General features: G+C 47.3%; 1 protein-coding gene across 1 annotated transcript in view; it reads right to left on the reverse strand.

Annotated features, from left to right (window-relative positions):
* The window catches only part of LOC311105005 (uncharacterized protein), a 49,678-nt gene that overhangs the window by 28,461 nt on the left and 4,929 nt on the right, over positions 1–16,288 (reverse strand). The gene's annotated exons all lie outside the window — the stretch shown is intronic.

Below are 16,288 nucleotides of genomic sequence, written 5' to 3' on the forward strand. Positions count from 1 at the left end.
AGTGTCTCTGTGTACTAAACAGTGTATGGTGTCTTGGTGACGATACCTTCAGTAGTGTCTCTGTGTACTAAACAGTGTATGGTGTCTTGGTGACGATACCTTCAGTTGTGTCTCTGTGTACTAAACAGTGTATGGTGTCTTGGTGACGATACCTTCAGTAGTGTCTCTGTGTACTAAACAGTGTATGGTGTCTTGGTGACGATACCTTCAGTAGTGTCTCTGTGTACTAAACAGTGTATGGTGTCTTGGTGACAATACCTTCAGTAGTGTCTCTGTGTACTAAACAGTGTATGGTGTCTTGGTAACGATACTTTCAGTAGTGTCTCTGTGTACTAAACAGTGTATGGTGTCTTGGTGACGATACCTTCAGTAGTGTCTCTGTGTACTAAACAGTGTATGGTGTCTTGGTGGCGATACCTTCAGTAGTGTCTCTGTGTACTAAACAGTGTATGGTGTCTTGGTGACGATACCTTCAGTAGTGTCTGTGTACTAATCAGTGTATGGTGTCTTGGTGACGATACTTTCAGTAGTGTCTCTGTGTACTAAACAGTGTATGGTGTCTTGGTGGCGATACCTTCAGTAGTGTCTCTGTGTACTAAACAGTGTATGGTGTCTTGGTGGCGATACCTTCAGTAGTGTCTCTGTGTACTAAACAGTATATGGTGTCTTGGTGACGATACCTTCAGTAGTGTCTCTGTGTACTAAACAGTGTATGGTGTCTTGGTGACGATACCTTCAGTAGTGTCTCTGTGTACTAAACAGTGTATGGTGTCTTGGTGACGATACCTTCAGTAGTGTCTCTGTGTACTAAACAGTGTATGGTGTCTTGGTGACGATACCTTCAGTAGTGTCTCTGTGTACTAAACAGTGTATGGTGTCTTGGTGACAATACTTTCAGTAGTGTCTCTGTGTACTAAACAGTGTCTGGTGTCTTGGTGGCGATACCTTCAGTAGTGTCTCTGTGTACTAAACAGTGTATGGTGTCTTGGTGATGATACCTTCAGTAGTGTCTCTGTGTACTAAACAGTGTATGGTGTCTTGGTGACGATACCTTCAGTAGTGTCTGTGTACTAAACAGTGTATGGTGTCTTGGTGGCGATACCTTCAGTAGTGTCTCTGTGTACTAAACAGTGTCTGGTGCCTTGGTGACGATACCTTCAGTAGTGTCTCTGTGTACTAAACAGTGTATGGTGTCTTGGTGACGATACCTTCAGTAGTGTCTCTGTGTACTAAACAGTGTATGGTGTCTTGGTGACAATACCTTCAGTAGTGTCTCTGTGTACTAAACAGTGTATGGTGTCTTGGTAACGATACTTTCAGTAGTGTCTCTGTGTACTAAACAGTGTATGGTGTCTTGGTGACGATACCTTCAGTAGTGTCTCTGTGTACTAAACAGTGTATGGTGTCTTGGTGGCGATACCTTCAGTAGTGTCTCTGTGTACTAAACAGTGTATGGTGTCTTGGTGACGATACCTTCAGTAGTGTCTGTGTACTAATCAGTGTATGGTGTCTTGGTGACGATACTTTCAGTAGTGTCTCTGTGTACTAAACAGTGTATGGTGTCTTGGTGGCGATACCTTCAGTAGTGTCTCTGTGTACTAAACAGTGTATGGTGTCTTGGTGGCGATACCTTCAGTAGTGTCTCTGTGTACTAAACAGTATATGGTGTCTTGGTGACGATACCTTCAGTAGTGTCTCTGTGTACTAAACAGTGTATGGTGTCTTGGTGACGATACCTTCAGTAGTGTCTCTGTGTACTAAACAGTGTATGGTGTCTTGGTGACGATACCTTCAGTAGTGTCTCTGTGTACTAAACAGTGTATGGTGTCTTGGTGACGATACCTTCAGTAGTGTCTCTGTGTACTAAACAGTGTATGGTGTCTTGGTGACAATACTTTCAGTAGTGTCTCTGTGTACTAAACAGTGTCTGGTGTCTTGGTGGCGATACCTTCAGTAGTGTCTCTGTGTACTAAACAGTGTATGGTGTCTTGGTGATGATACCTTCAGTAGTGTCTCTGTGTACTAAACAGTGTATGGTGTCTTGGTGACGATACCTTCAGTAGTGTCTGTGTACTAAACAGTGTATGGTGTCTTGGTGGCGATACCTTCAGTAGTGTCTCTGTGTACTAAACAGTGTCTGGTGCCTTGGTGACGATACCTTCAGTAGTGTCTCTGTGTACTAAACAGTGTATGGTGTCTTGGTGACGATACCTTCAGTAGTGTCTCTGTGTACTAAACAGTGTATGGTGTCTTGGTGACGATACCTTCAGTAGTGTCTCTGTGTACTAAACAGTGTATGGTGTCTTGGTGACGATACCTTCAGTAGTGTCTCTGTGTACTAAACAGTGTATGGTGTCTTGGTGACGATACTTTCAGTAGTGTCTCTGTGTACTAAACAGTGTCTGGTGTCTTGGTGGCGATACCTTCAGTAGTGTCTCTGTGTACTAAACAGTGTATGGTGTCTTGGTGACGATACTTTCAGTAGTGTCTCTGTGTACTAAACAGTGTATGGTGTCTTGGTGGCGATACCTTCAGTAGTGTCTCTGTGTACTAAACAGTGTCTGGTGTCTTGGTGACGATACCTTCAGTAGTGTCTCTGTGTACTAAACAGTGTATGGTGTCTTGGTGACGATGCCTTCAGTAGTGTCTCTGTGTACTAAACAGTGTATGGTGTCTTGGTGACGATACCTTCAGTAGTGTCTCTGTGTACTAAACAGTGTATGGTGTCTTGGTGACGATACCTTCAGTTGTGTCTCTGTGTACTAAACAGTGTATGGTGTCTTGGTGACGATACCTTCAGTAGTGTCTCTGTGTACTAAACAGTGTATGGTGTCTTGGTGACGATACCTTCAGTAGTGTCTCTGTGTACTAAACAGTGTATGGTGTCTTGGTGACAATACCTTCAGTAGTGTCTCTGTGTACTAAACAGTGTATGGTGTCTTGGTAACGATACTTTCAGTAGTGTCTCTGTGTACTAAACAGTGTATGGTGTCTTGGTGACGATACCTTCAGTAGTGTCTCTGTGTACTAAACAGTGTATGGTGTCTTGGTGGCGATACCTTCAGTAGTGTCTCTGTGTACTAAACAGTGTATGGTGTCTTGGTGACGATACCTTCAGTAGTGTCTGTGTACTAATCAGTGTATGGTGTCTTGGTGACGATACTTTCAGTAGTGTCTCTGTGTACTAAACAGTGTATGGTGTCTTGGTGGCGATACCTTCAGTAGTGTCTCTGTGTACTAAACAGTGTATGGTGTCTTGGTGGCGATACCTTCAGTAGTGTCTCTGTGTACTAAACAGTATATGGTGTCTTGGTGACGATACCTTCAGTAGTGTCTCTGTGTACTAAACAGTGTATGGTGTCTTGGTGACGATACCTTCAGTAGTGTCTCTGTGTACTAAACAGTGTATGGTGTCTTGGTGACGATACTTTCAGTAGTGTCCCTGTGTACTAAACCGTGTATGGTGTCTTGGTGGCGATACCTTCAGTAGTGTCTCTGTGTACTAAACAGTGTATGGTGTCTTGGTGGCGATACCTTCAGTAGTGTCTCTGTGTACTAAACAGTATATGGTGTCTTGGTGACGATACCTTCAGTAGTGTCTCTGTGTACTAAACAGTGTATGGTGTCTTGGTGACGATACCTTCAGTAGTGTCTCTGTGTACTAAACAGTGTATGGTGTCTTGGTGACGATACCTTCAGTAGTGTCTCTGTGTACTAAACAGTGTATGGTGTCTTGGTGACGATACCTTCAGTAGTGTCTCTGTGTACTAAACAGTGTATGGTGTCTTGGTGACGATACTTTCAGTAGTGTCTCTGTGTACTAAACAGTGTCTGGTGTCTTGGTGGCGATACCTTCAGTAGTGTCTCTGTGTACTAAACAGTGTATGGTGTCTTGGTGATGATACCTTCAGTAGTGTCTCTGTGTACTAAACAGTGTATGGTGTCTTGGTGACGATACCTTCAGTAGTGTCTGTGTACTAAACAGTGTATGGTGTCTTGGTGGCGATACCTTCAGTAGTGTCTCAGTGTACTAAACAGTGTCTGGTGCCTTGGTGACGATTCCTTCAGTAGTGTCTCTGTGTACTAAACAGTGTATGGTGTCTTGGTGACGATACCTTCAGTAGTGTCTCTGTGTACTAAACAGTGTATGGTGTCTTGGTGACGATACCTTCAGTAGTGTCTCTGTGTACTAAACAGTGTATGGTGTCTTGGTGACGATACTTTCAGTAGTGTCTCTGTGTACTAAACAGTGTCTGGTGTCTTGGTGGCGATACCTTCAGTAGTGTCTCTGTGTACTAAACAGTGTATGGTGTCTTGGTGATGATACCTTCAGTAGTGTCTCTGTGTACTAAACAGTGTATGGTGTCTTGGTGACGATACCTTCAGTAGTGTCTGTGTACTAAACAGTGTATGGTGTCTTGGTGGCGATACCTTCAGTAGTGTCTCTGTGTACTAAACAGTGTCTGGTGCCTTGGTGGCGATACCTTCAGTAGTGTCTCTGTGTACTAAACAGTGTAGGGTGTCTTGGTGGCGATACCTTCAGTAGTGTCTCTGTGTACTAAACAGTGTCTGGTGTCTTGGTGGCGATACCTTCAGTAGTGTCTCTGTGTACTAAACAGTGTATGGTGTCTTGGTGGCGATACCTTCAGTAGTGTCTCTGTGTACTAAACAGTGTATGGTGTCTTGGTGGCGATACCTTCAGTAGTGTCTCTGTGTACTAAACAGTGTATGGTGTCTTGGTGACGATACCTTCAGTAGTGTCTCTGTGTACTAAACAGTGTATGGTGTCTTGGTGACGGTACCTTCAGTAGTGTCTCTGTGTACTAAACAGTGTATGGTGTCTTGGTGACGATACCTTTAGTAGTGTCTCTGTGTACTAAACAGTGTATGGTGTCTTGGTGGCGATACCTTCAGTAGTGTCTCTGTGTACTAAACAGTGTATGGTGTCTTGGTGACGATACCTTCAGTAGTGTCTCTGTGTACTAAACAGTGTAAGGTGTCTTGGTGACAATACCTTCAGTAGTGTCTCTGTGTACTAAACAATGTATGGTGTCTTGGTGACGATACCTTCAGTAGTGTCTCTGTGTACTAAACAGTGTCTGGTGTCTTGGTGGCGATACCTTCAGTAGTGTCTCTGTGTACTAAACAGTGTATGGTGTCTTGGTGGCGATACCTTCAGTAGTGTCTCTGTGTACTAAACAGTGTATGGTGTCTTGGTGACGATACTTTCAGTAGTGTCTCTGTGTACTAAACAGTGTATGGTGTCTTGGTGGCGATACCTTCAGTAGTGTCTCTGTGTACTAAACAGTGTCTGGTGTCTTGGTGACGATACCTTCAGTAGTGTCTCTGTGTACTAAACAGTTTATGGTGTCTTGGTGACGATGCCTTCAGTAGTGTCTCTGTGTACTAAACAGTGTATGGTGTCTTGGTGACGATACCTTCAGTAGTGTCTCTGTGTACTAAACAGTGTATGGTGTCTTGGTGACGATACCTTCAGTTGTGTCTCTGTGTACTAAACAGTGTATGGTGTCTTGGTGACGATACCTTCAGTAGTGTCTCTGTGTACTAAACAGTGTATGGTGTCTTGGTGACGATACCTTCAGTAGTGTCTCTGTGTACTAAACAGTGTATGGTGTCTTGGTGACAATACCTTCAGTAGTGTCTCTGTGTACTAAACAGTGTATGGTGTCTTGGTAACGATACTTTCAGTAGTGTCTCTGTGTACTAAACAGTGTATGGTGTCTTGGTGACGATACCTTCAGTAGTGTCTCTGTGTACTAAACAGTGTATGGTGTCTTGGTGGCGATACCTTCAGTAGTGTCTCTGTGTACTAAACAGTGTATGGTGTCTTGGTGACGATACCTTCAGTAGTGTCTGTGTACTAATCAGTGTATGGTGTCTTGGTGACGATACTTTCAGTAGTGTCTCTGTGTACTAAACAGTGTATGGTGTCTTGGTGGCGATACCTTCAGTAGTGTCTCTGTGTACTAAACAGTGTATGGTGTCTTGGTGGCGATACCTTCAGTAGTGTCTCTGTGTACTAAACAGTATATGGTGTCTTGGTGACGATACCTTCAGTAGTGTCTCTGTGTACTAAACAGTGTATGGTGTCTTGGTGACGATACCTTCAGTAGTGTCTCTGTGTACTAAACAGTGTATGGTGTCTTGGTGACGATACCTTCAGTAGTGTCTCTGTGTACTAAACAGTGTATGGTGTCTTGGTGACGATACCTTCAGTAGTGTCTCTGTGTACTAAACAGTGTATGGTGTCTTGGTGACAATACTTTCAGTAGTGTCTCTGTGTACTAAACAGTGTCTGGTGTCTTGGTGGCGATACCTTCAGTAGTGTCTCTGTGTACTAAACAGTGTATGGTGTCTTGGTGATGATACCTTCAGTAGTGTCTCTGTGTACTAAACAGTGTATGGTGTCTTGGTGACGATACCTTCAGTAGTGTCTGTGTACTAAACAGTGTATGGTGTCTTGGTGGCGATACCTTCAGTAGTGTCTCTGTGTACTAAACAGTGTCTGGTGCCTTGGTGACGATACCTTCAGTAGTGTCTCTGTGTACTAAACAGTGTATGGTGTCTTGGTGACGATACCTTCAGTAGTGTCTCTGTGTACTAAACAGTGTATGGTGTCTTGGTGACGATACCTTCAGTAGTGTCTCTGTGTACTAAACAGTGTATGGTGTCTTGGTGACGATACTTTCAGTAGTGTCTCTGTGTACTAAACAGTGTCTGGTGTCTTGGTGGCGATACCTTCAGTAGTGTCTCTGTGTACTAAACAGTGTATGGTGTCTTGGTGATGATACCTTCAGTAGTGTCTCTGTGTACTAAACAGTGTATGGTGTCTTGGTGACGATATCTTCAGTAGTGTCTGTGTACTAAACAGTGTATGGTGTCTTGGTGGCGATACCTTCAGTAGTGTCTCTGTGTACTAAACAGTATATGGTGTCTTGGTGACGATACCTTCAGTAGTGTCTCTGTGTACTAAACAGTGTATGGTGTCTTGGTGACGATACCTTCAGTAGTGTCTCTGTGTACTAAACAGTGTATGGTGTCTTGGTGACGATACTTTCAGTAGTGTCCCTGTGTACTAAACCGTGTATGGTGTCTTGGTGGCGATACCTTCAGTAGTGTCTCTGTGTACTAAACAGTGTATGGTGTCTTGGTGGCGATACCTTCAGTAGTGTCTCTGTGTACTAAACAGTATATGGTGTCTTGGTGACGATACCTTCAGTAGTGTCTCTGTGTACTAAACAGTGTATGGTGTCTTGGTGACGATACCTTCAGTAGTGTCTCTGTGTACTAAACAGTGTATGGTGTCTTGGTGACGATACCTTCAGTAGTGTCTCTGTGTACTAAACAGTGTATGGTGTCTTGGTGACGATACCTTCAGTAGTGTCTCTGTGTACTAAACAGTGTATGGTGTCTTGGTGACGATACTTTCAGTAGTGTCTCTGTGTACTAAACAGTGTCTGGTGTCTTGGTGGCGATACCTTCAGTAGTGTCTCTGTGTACTAAACAGTGTATGGTGTCTTGGTGATGATACCTTCAGTAGTGTCTCTGTGTACTAAACAGTGTATGGTGTCTTGGTGACGATACCTTCAGTAGTGTCTGTGTACTAAACAGTGTATGGTGTCTTGGTGGCGATACCTTCAGTAGTGTCTCAGTGTACTAAACAGTGTCTGGTGCCTTGGTGACGATACCTTCAGTAGTGTCTCTGTGTACTAAACAGTGTATGGTGTCTTGGTGACGATACCTTCAGTAGTGTCTCTGTGTACTAAACAGTGTATGGTGTCTTGGTGACGATACCTTCAGTAGTGTCTCTGTGTACTAAACAGTGTATGGTGTCTTGGTGACGATACTTTCAGTAGTGTCTCTGTGTACTAAACAGTGTCTGGTGTCTTGGTGGCGATACCTTCAGTAGTGTCTCTGTGTACTAAACAGTGTATGGTGTCTTGGTGATGATACCTTCAGTAGTGTCTCTGTGTACTAAACAGTGTATGGTGTCTTGGTGACGATACCTTCAGTAGTGTCTGTGTACTAAACAGTGTATGGTGTCTTGGTGGCGATACCTTCAGTAGTGTCTCTGTGTACTAAACAGTGTCTGGTGCCTTGGTGGCGATACCTTCAGTAGTGTCTCTGTGTACTAAACAGTGTAGGGTGTCTTGGTGGCGATACCTTCAGTAGTGTCTCTGTGTACTAAACAGTGTCTGGTGTCTTGGTGGCGATACCTTCAGTAGTGTCTCTGTGTACTAAACAGTGTATGGTGTCTTGGTGGCGATACCTTCAGTAGTGTCTCTGTGTACTAAACAGTGTATGGTGTCTTGGTGGCGATACCTTCAGTAGTGTCTCTGTGTACTAAACAGTGTATGGTGTCTTGGTGACGATACCTTCAGTAGTGTCTCTGTGTACTAAACAGTGTATGGTGTCTTGGTGACGGTACCTTCAGTAGTGTCTCTGTGTACTAAACAGTGTATGGTGTCTTGGTGACGATACCTTTAGTAGTGTCTCTGTGTACTAAACAGTGTATGGTGTCTTGGTGGCGATACCTTCAGTAGTGTCTCTGTGTACTAAACAGTGTATGGTGTCTTGGTGACGATACCTTCAGTAGTGTCTCTGTGTACTAAACAGTGTAAGGTGTCTTGGTGACAATACCTTCAGTAGTGTCTCTGTGTACTAAACAATGTATGGTGTCTTGGTGACGATACCTTCAGTAGTGTCTCTGTGTACTAAACAGTGTCTGGTGTCTTGGTGGCGATACCTTCAGTAGTGTCTCTGTGTACTAAACAGTGTATGGTGTCTTGGTGGCGATACCTTCAGTAGTGTCTCTGTGTACTAAACAGTGTATGGTGTCTTGGTGACGATACTTTCAGTAGTGTCTCTGTGTACTAAACAGTGTATGGTGTCTTGGTGGCGATACCTTCAGTAGTGTCTCTGTGTACTAAACAGTGTCTGGTGTCTTGGTGACGATACCTTCAGTAGTGTCTCTGTGTACTAAACAGTTTATGGTGTCTTGGTGACGATGCCTTCAGTAGTGTCTCTGTGTACTAAACAGTGTATGGTGTCTTGGTGACGATACCTTCAGTAGTGTCTCTGTGTACTAAACAGTGTATGGTGTCTTGGTGACGATACCTTCAGTTGTGTCTCTGTGTACTAAACAGTGTATGGTGTCTTGGTGACGATACCTTCAGTAGTGTCTCTGTGTACTAAACAGTGTATGGTGTCTTGGTGACGATACCTTCAGTAGTGTCTCTGTGTACTAAACAGTGTATGGTGTCTTGGTGACAATACCTTCAGTAGTGTCTCTGTGTACTAAACAGTGTATGGTGTCTTGGTAACGATACTTTCAGTAGTGTCTCTGTGTACTAAACAGTGTATGGTGTCTTGGTGACGATACCTTCAGTAGTGTCTCTGTGTACTAAACAGTGTATGGTGTCTTGGTGGCGATACCTTCAGTAGTGTCTCTGTGTACTAAACAGTGTATGGTGTCTTGGTGACGATACCTTCAGTAGTGTCTGTGTACTAATCAGTGTATGGTGTCTTGGTGACGATACTTTCAGTAGTGTCTCTGTGTACTAAACAGTGTATGGTGTCTTGGTGGCGATACCTTCAGTAGTGTCTCTGTGTACTAAACAGTGTATGGTGTCTTGGTGGCGATACCTTCAGTAGTGTCTCTGTGTACTAAACAGTATATGGTGTCTTGGTGACGATACCTTCAGTAGTGTCTCTGTGTACTAAACAGTGTATGGTGTCTTGGTGACGATACCTTCAGTAGTGTCTCTGTGTACTAAACAGTGTATGGTGTCTTGGTGACGATACCTTCAGTAGTGTCTCTGTGTACTAAACAGTGTATGGTGTCTTGGTGACGATACCTTCAGTAGTGTCTCTGTGTACTAAACAGTGTATGGTGTCTTGGTGACGATACTTTCAGTAGTGTCTCTGTGTACTAAACAGTGTCTGGTGTCTTGGTGGCGATACCTTCAGTAGTGTCTCTGTGTACTAAACAGTGTATGGTGTCTTGGTGATGATACCTTCAGTAGTGTCTCTGTGTACTAAACAGTGTATGGTGTCTTGGTGACGATACCTTCAGTAGTGTCTGTGTACTAAACAGTGTATGGTGTCTTGGTGGCGATACCTTCAGTAGTGTCTCTGTGTACTAAACAGTGTCTGGTGCCTTGGTGACGATACCTTCAGTAGTGTCTCTGTGTACTAAACAGTGTATGGTGTCTTGGTGACGATACCTTCAGTAGTGTCTCTGTGTACTAAACAGTGTATGGTGTCTTGGTGACGATACCTTCAGTAGTGTCTCTGTGTACTAAACAGTGTATGGTGTCTTGGTGACGATACTTTCAGTAGTGTCTCTGTGTACTAAACAGTGTCTGGTGTCTTGGTGGCGATACCTTCAGTAGTGTCTCTGTGTACTAAACAGTGTATGGTGTCTTGGTGATGATACCTTCAGTAGTGTCTCTGTGTACTAAACAGTGTATGGTGTCTTGGTGACGATATCTTCAGTAGTGTCTGTGTACTAAACAGTGTATGGTGTCTTGGTGGCGATGCCTTCAGTAGTGTCTCTGTGTACTTGTCACAAGCCGGGTTAGAACTCCGGTCTCAGATGTGTAGAGCTGGGGGTACTACCCCTTAGCCACAGAGGAGATGTTGTAGGACCCAAATGAAACACCCAAGGCAATACTCCAGGCAAGTAGATTTAATATTCCAAAACAGGAGGCAAAACAAAACAACTCCACGAGGGGAGAAAAACAAACTAAGGATAACTTCAACAACTTACTAGGATAGACACGGTGAGACAAAGCAGGAGACACACAGTCAGGACGCAATAACCAAGTGAGAAACAAGGGGAAAACACACAGCTAAAATACACAAGGGGAAACAAGGCACAGGTGACATGGATAAGCTAATTAGGACACATGAGGAAGAACTAAGGCAGGAGGGAACACAGCTGACCTCTAGAGGCCAGGAGACAAACAGGAGAAGCAGGAAGCTGACAGGACCCCCTCCTCTAGGAACGACTCCTGACGTTCCTTCCAGAACACCCTGGCCTCAGGGTGCGAAAATCTCGGATCAACCCTGGGTCCAGGATGTCCCTGGCTGGAACCCAGGAGCGCTCCTCTGGCCCGTAGCCCTCCCAGTCCACCAGATACTGCAGAGAGTTCTGGACCCTCCGGGAGTCCAGTATCCGGCGGACTGTGTAGGCTGGCTGGCCGTCTATGATCCTGGGAGGTGGCGGGGGTCTGTGTGGGGGGGCAAAAGGAGAAGACAAGACAGGTTTAAGGAGTGAAACATGGAAAGTGGGGTTAACTCTAAGGGAGCGAGGCAGAACCAAACGATACGATACAGGGTTAACCTTTCTAGCAATGCGGAAAGGGCCGATGTATCTCTGGGAAAGCTTCTTGGATTCGACCCGGAGGGGCAAGTTCTTAGTGGCCAACCAAACTCTCTGACCAGCTCGGAAACTAGGGGCCGTCCGTCGGTGGCGATTAGCCTGACTTTGGTATCTCTGGGAGGTCCGAAGGAGGGTACACCTGGCCTTCTTCCAGGTCCGCCTACAGCGTTGGACAAAGCGCTGGGCCGAGGGAACACCAACTTGCGCCTCTTCCTCTGGAAATAATGGAGGGTTGTAACCGAACTGGCATTCGAAGGGGGACAAACCGGTGGCTGAGGACTGGAGGGTGTTGTGGGCATATTCAGCCCAAATGATATAGGTGGCCCAAGACGTGGGATTACTGGCCGCCATACACCGCAGGGTGGTCTCCAGATCCTGATTAATCCGTTCCGTTTGGCCATTAGACTCTGGATGGAATCCTGACGATAGGCTGGCTGTGGCCCCAATAAGCCTGCAGAAGGCCCCCCAAAACCGGGACGAGAATTGGGGACCTCGGTCAGAGACCACGTCCAGGGGAATGCCAAATATCCGGAAGACATGGTTCATGAGGAGCTCAGCAGTCTCCTTAGCCGAGGGCAGCTTGGGCAGGGGAATAAACCGGGCAGCCTTAGAGAAACGGTCTACCACCACAAGGATGACGGTGTTGCCCAGGGATAGAGGAAGTCCCGTAACAAAGTCCAAAGAAAGGTGTGACCATGGCCTTCGAGGAACAGGTAAGGGATGGAGCAGTCCCTGGGGTCGCTGGCGTGTCGACTTTCCCTGGTTGCACACAGGGCAGGCCTCAACATAGACCTGCACGTCCTTCTTGATGGACGGCCACCAAAACCGCCGTCGGAGGAACTCCAGTGTGCGAGCACTGCCAGGATGGCATGTCAAGGGCGACTCATGACCCCACTGCAAGACGCGGGCCCGAACCGAGAGAGGAACGTACAGGCGACCGGCAGGACCACCGCCTGGATCGGGCTCATGGGCAAGAGCTTCTCGTACCCCTCTTTCTAGTTCCCACTGAAGAGGTGCGACGATCCTAGACCTCGGAATAATCGATGCCAAGGGCTTCGCTTGTACCTCGGGAGAATAGACTCGAGACAGAGCATCCGGCTTGACGTTCTTGGTGCCAGGTCGGTAAGTCAGGATGAACTGGAATCGATTAAAGAAAAGGGACCATCGTGCTTGCCGAGGGTTCATCCGCTTAGCCTGTTGGAGATATTCCAGGTTCTTGTGGTCTGTGAGAACCTGGAAAGGGTGCTGAGCCCCCTCAAGCCAATGGCGCCACTCTTCCAAGGCCAGTTTAACCGCAAGCAACTCTAGATCCCCCACGTGGTAGTTGCGCTCGGCCTCAGACAGGCGGCGAGACATGAAGGCACAAGGGTGTAATCTCCCATCCGCACCCCTCTGTGACAGGACGGCTCCCACCCCCACCTCTGAGGCGTCCACCTCCACCACGAAAGGTCTCTCTGGGTCAGGGGTCACCAGAATCGGAGCAGAAGTGAAGCGGCGCTTGAGATCCTCGAAGGCCCCTGCTGCTTCCGGACCCCAGTGAATCTTGGTCCCTCCTCCCTTGGTAAGCGTCGTCAAGGGGGCTACCACCGAGCTGAAATTCTTGATGAACTTCCGATAGAAGTTAGAAAAGCCAATGAACCGTTGAACCTCCTTGACCGTGGCAGGTGTGGGCCAATCGTGGACCGCCTTGACCTTCTTGGGATCCATCTCTAGGTGCCCGGGAGTGACAATAAACCCGAGAAACTGAGTCTGAGAAACATGAAATTCACACTTCTCAGGCTTAACGTAGAGGTGATTGTCAAGGAGCCTCTGGAGAACCCGGCTAACATGCCCCTCATGCTCCTTCAGTGACCTCGAGAAGATGAGGATATCGTCCAGGTACACGAAGACGAACAGATTAAGCATATCCCGGAGAACATCATTAATCAGGGCTTGGAATACTGCGGGGGCATTGGTGAGCCCGAACGGCATCACCCGATATTCATAGTGTCCCGTGGGCGTGTTGAACGCCGTCTTCCATTCGTCTCCTGGCCGGATCCGCACGAGATGGTAAGCATTGCGGAGATCCAGCTTAGTAAAAATGGAAGCCCCTTGAAGCAGCTCAAAAGCCGTGGCCATGAGAGGAAGAGGGTATCGATTCCGAACCGTGATCTTGTTGAGTCCCCGGTAATCAATACAAGGCCTCAGACCCCCGTCTTTCTTTTCAACAAAAAAGAAGCCCGCCCCAGCCGGGGAAGTAGAGGCATAGATGAGGCCGGCTGCCAAGGACTCCTTAATGTAGGTGTCCATAGCTGCGTGCTCGGGGGAGGACAAGGAAAAGATCCGACCCCTAGGAGGGCAGCACCCAGGGAGTAGATCAATGGCACAGTCATAAGTGCGATGAGGCGGTAAGGCAGTAGCCCGGGCCTTGCTGAACACTGCTTTGAACCGATGGTAAACACTGGGGACTCGGGAGACGTCAACAGACTCTTGAAACTGGGTACTAGGGGCTGAGGAACTCTGAAGCATGCAGGTGAGTTGGCAAGTGGGACCCCAGCTAAGAATGGTGCCAGTAGGCCAGTCGATCTGGGGATTATGTCTGCATAGCCAAGGGTGACCCAGGATAATAGGATACTCGGGAGAGTCAATGAGATAGAAGGTCTCCTCCTGCTGGTGTTGAGAGATGGTAAGTCGCAGGGACTGAGTCGCCTCAGTAACTTTTCCTGGTTCCAGAGGTCTGCCATCTAAGGCTGTAACTGCCTGGGGTTGAGGAAGTAGTTGGGTAGGGATCTTAAGTTCCTTAGCCAAGGTTACATCCATAAAATCACCTGCGGCACCGGAATCGATCATAGCCTGGACCCGATGCTGGTGGCCCTCCCAGGACAGAGTGGCTGGAATAGCTAGGACCGCGTTAGTAGGAGGAGCTCTAATCTTCCCCATCACAACCCTCCTGTAGCTGGGCGGGGACAGGCGTTTCCCGAAAGCTCGGGGCAAGTAGGGCGGAAGTGGCCGGCAACCCCGCAGTAGAGGCACCGACGCTCCCTCATGCGACGTTCCCTTTCGTTGGAAGAAAGCCTGGAACGGCCTAACTGCATGCTCTCCGGGGAATCCTGGGGCAGTTCAGGAGCCGGGGCAGCTCTGAATGACGGAGTCCAAACAGGAGAAACAGAGCTGCTCAGAGGAACTTGGGACTGAGACACCTGACGGCGAGCCGTTCTCCGCTCTCTTAGACGATTGTCCAGGCGGATGGCCAAGGCTATGAGGGACTCGAGATCTTCAGCTGGTTCACGGGTGGCTAACTCATCTTGAAGGGGCTCAGATAACCCTCCCTGAAAGCAGACCCTCAGCGCTTCATCATTCCATCCGCTCCTTGCTGCTATGGTTCGGAACTCAATGGCAAAATCTGCCGTGCTTCGGGGGCCCTGACGGAGAGACAGTAGGCGCTTGGAAGCCTCCCGCCCACTGACAGGATGATCGAACACCCGCTTGAACTCTTCTACAAATGCAGCGTGGGAGTCACAACAGGCCTCCTGGGACTGCCACACCGCAGAGGCCCAGGCGAGCGCCTTGTCTGAAAGAAGGGTAATGAGGTAGGCAATCTTGGAACGGTCTGTGGGAAAACTTGAGGGTTGGAGCTCGAAGGTGAGGGAGCATTGGGTGAGGAAACCCTGACAAGAGCTAGGATCCCCAGAAAAGGGCTTGGGAGGTGGTAGTCGGGGCTCCGCCAACCGAGAAGGCCTGTCGTCACTGGGAGGTGACCGGGGGGAAGGGGGAGAACCAAGGAGGCGTTCAAAGAGCTGGTGAAGGGAACTCATCATTTCGGCCAGGAGTTGAGAATGTCTAGCCATCAGCTCCTCTTGTCGGCTGAGAACGGCTTCATGGCGCTGGAAAGAAGCCTCATGTCGAATGATCACCGCCAACAGGTCCTGGGAACTGAGTGTTTCTGGGTCCATGATTGACTTGGTTATTCTGTCACAAGCCGGGTTAGAACTCCGGTCTCAGATGTGTAGAGCTGGGGGTACTACCCCTTAGCCACAGAGGAGATGTTGTAGGACCCAAATGAAACACCCAAGGCAATACTCCAGGCAAGTAGATTTAATATTCCAAAACAGGAGGCAAAACAAAACAACTCCACGAGGGGAGAAAAACAAACTAAGGATAACTTCAACAACTTACTAGGATAGACACGGTGAGACAAAGCAGGAGACACACAGTCAGGACGCAATAACCAAGTGAGAAACAAGGGGAAAACACACAGCTAAAATACACAAGGGGAAACAAGGCACAGGTGACATGGATAAGCTAATTAGGACACATGAGGAAGAACTAAGGCAGGAGGGAACACAGCTGACCTCTAGAGGCCAGGAGACAAACAGGAGAAGCAGGAAGCTGACAGTACTAAACAGTGTCTGGTTCCTTGGTGGCGATACCTTCAGTAGTGTCTCTGTGTACTAAACAGTGTAGGGTGTCTTGGTGGCGATACCTTCAGTAGTGTCTCTGTGTACTAAACAGTGTCTGGTGTCCTGGTGGCGATACCTTCAGTAGTGTCTCTGTGTACTAAACAGTGTATGGTGTCTTGGTGGCGATACCTTCAGTAGTGTCTCTGTGTACTAAACAGTGTATGGTGTCTTGGTGGCGATACCTTCAGTAGTGTCTCTGTGTACTAAACAGTGTATGGTGTCTTGGTGACGATACCTTCAGTAGTGTCTCTGTGTACTAAACAGTGTCTGGTGTCCTGGTGGCGATACCTTCAGTAGTGTCTCTGTGTACTAAACAGTGTCTGGTGTCTTGGTGGCGATACCTTCAGTAGTGTCTCTGTGTACTAAACAGTGTATGGTGTCTTGGTGATGATACCTTCAGTAGTGTCTCTGTGTACTAAACAGTGTATGGTGTCTTGGTGAC

Source organism: Coregonus lavaretus (assembly GCF_964263955.1).
Source record: "Coregonus lavaretus genome assembly, chromosome: 29".
Taxonomy (NCBI): Eukaryota; Metazoa; Chordata; class Actinopteri; order Salmoniformes; family Salmonidae; genus Coregonus; species Coregonus lavaretus.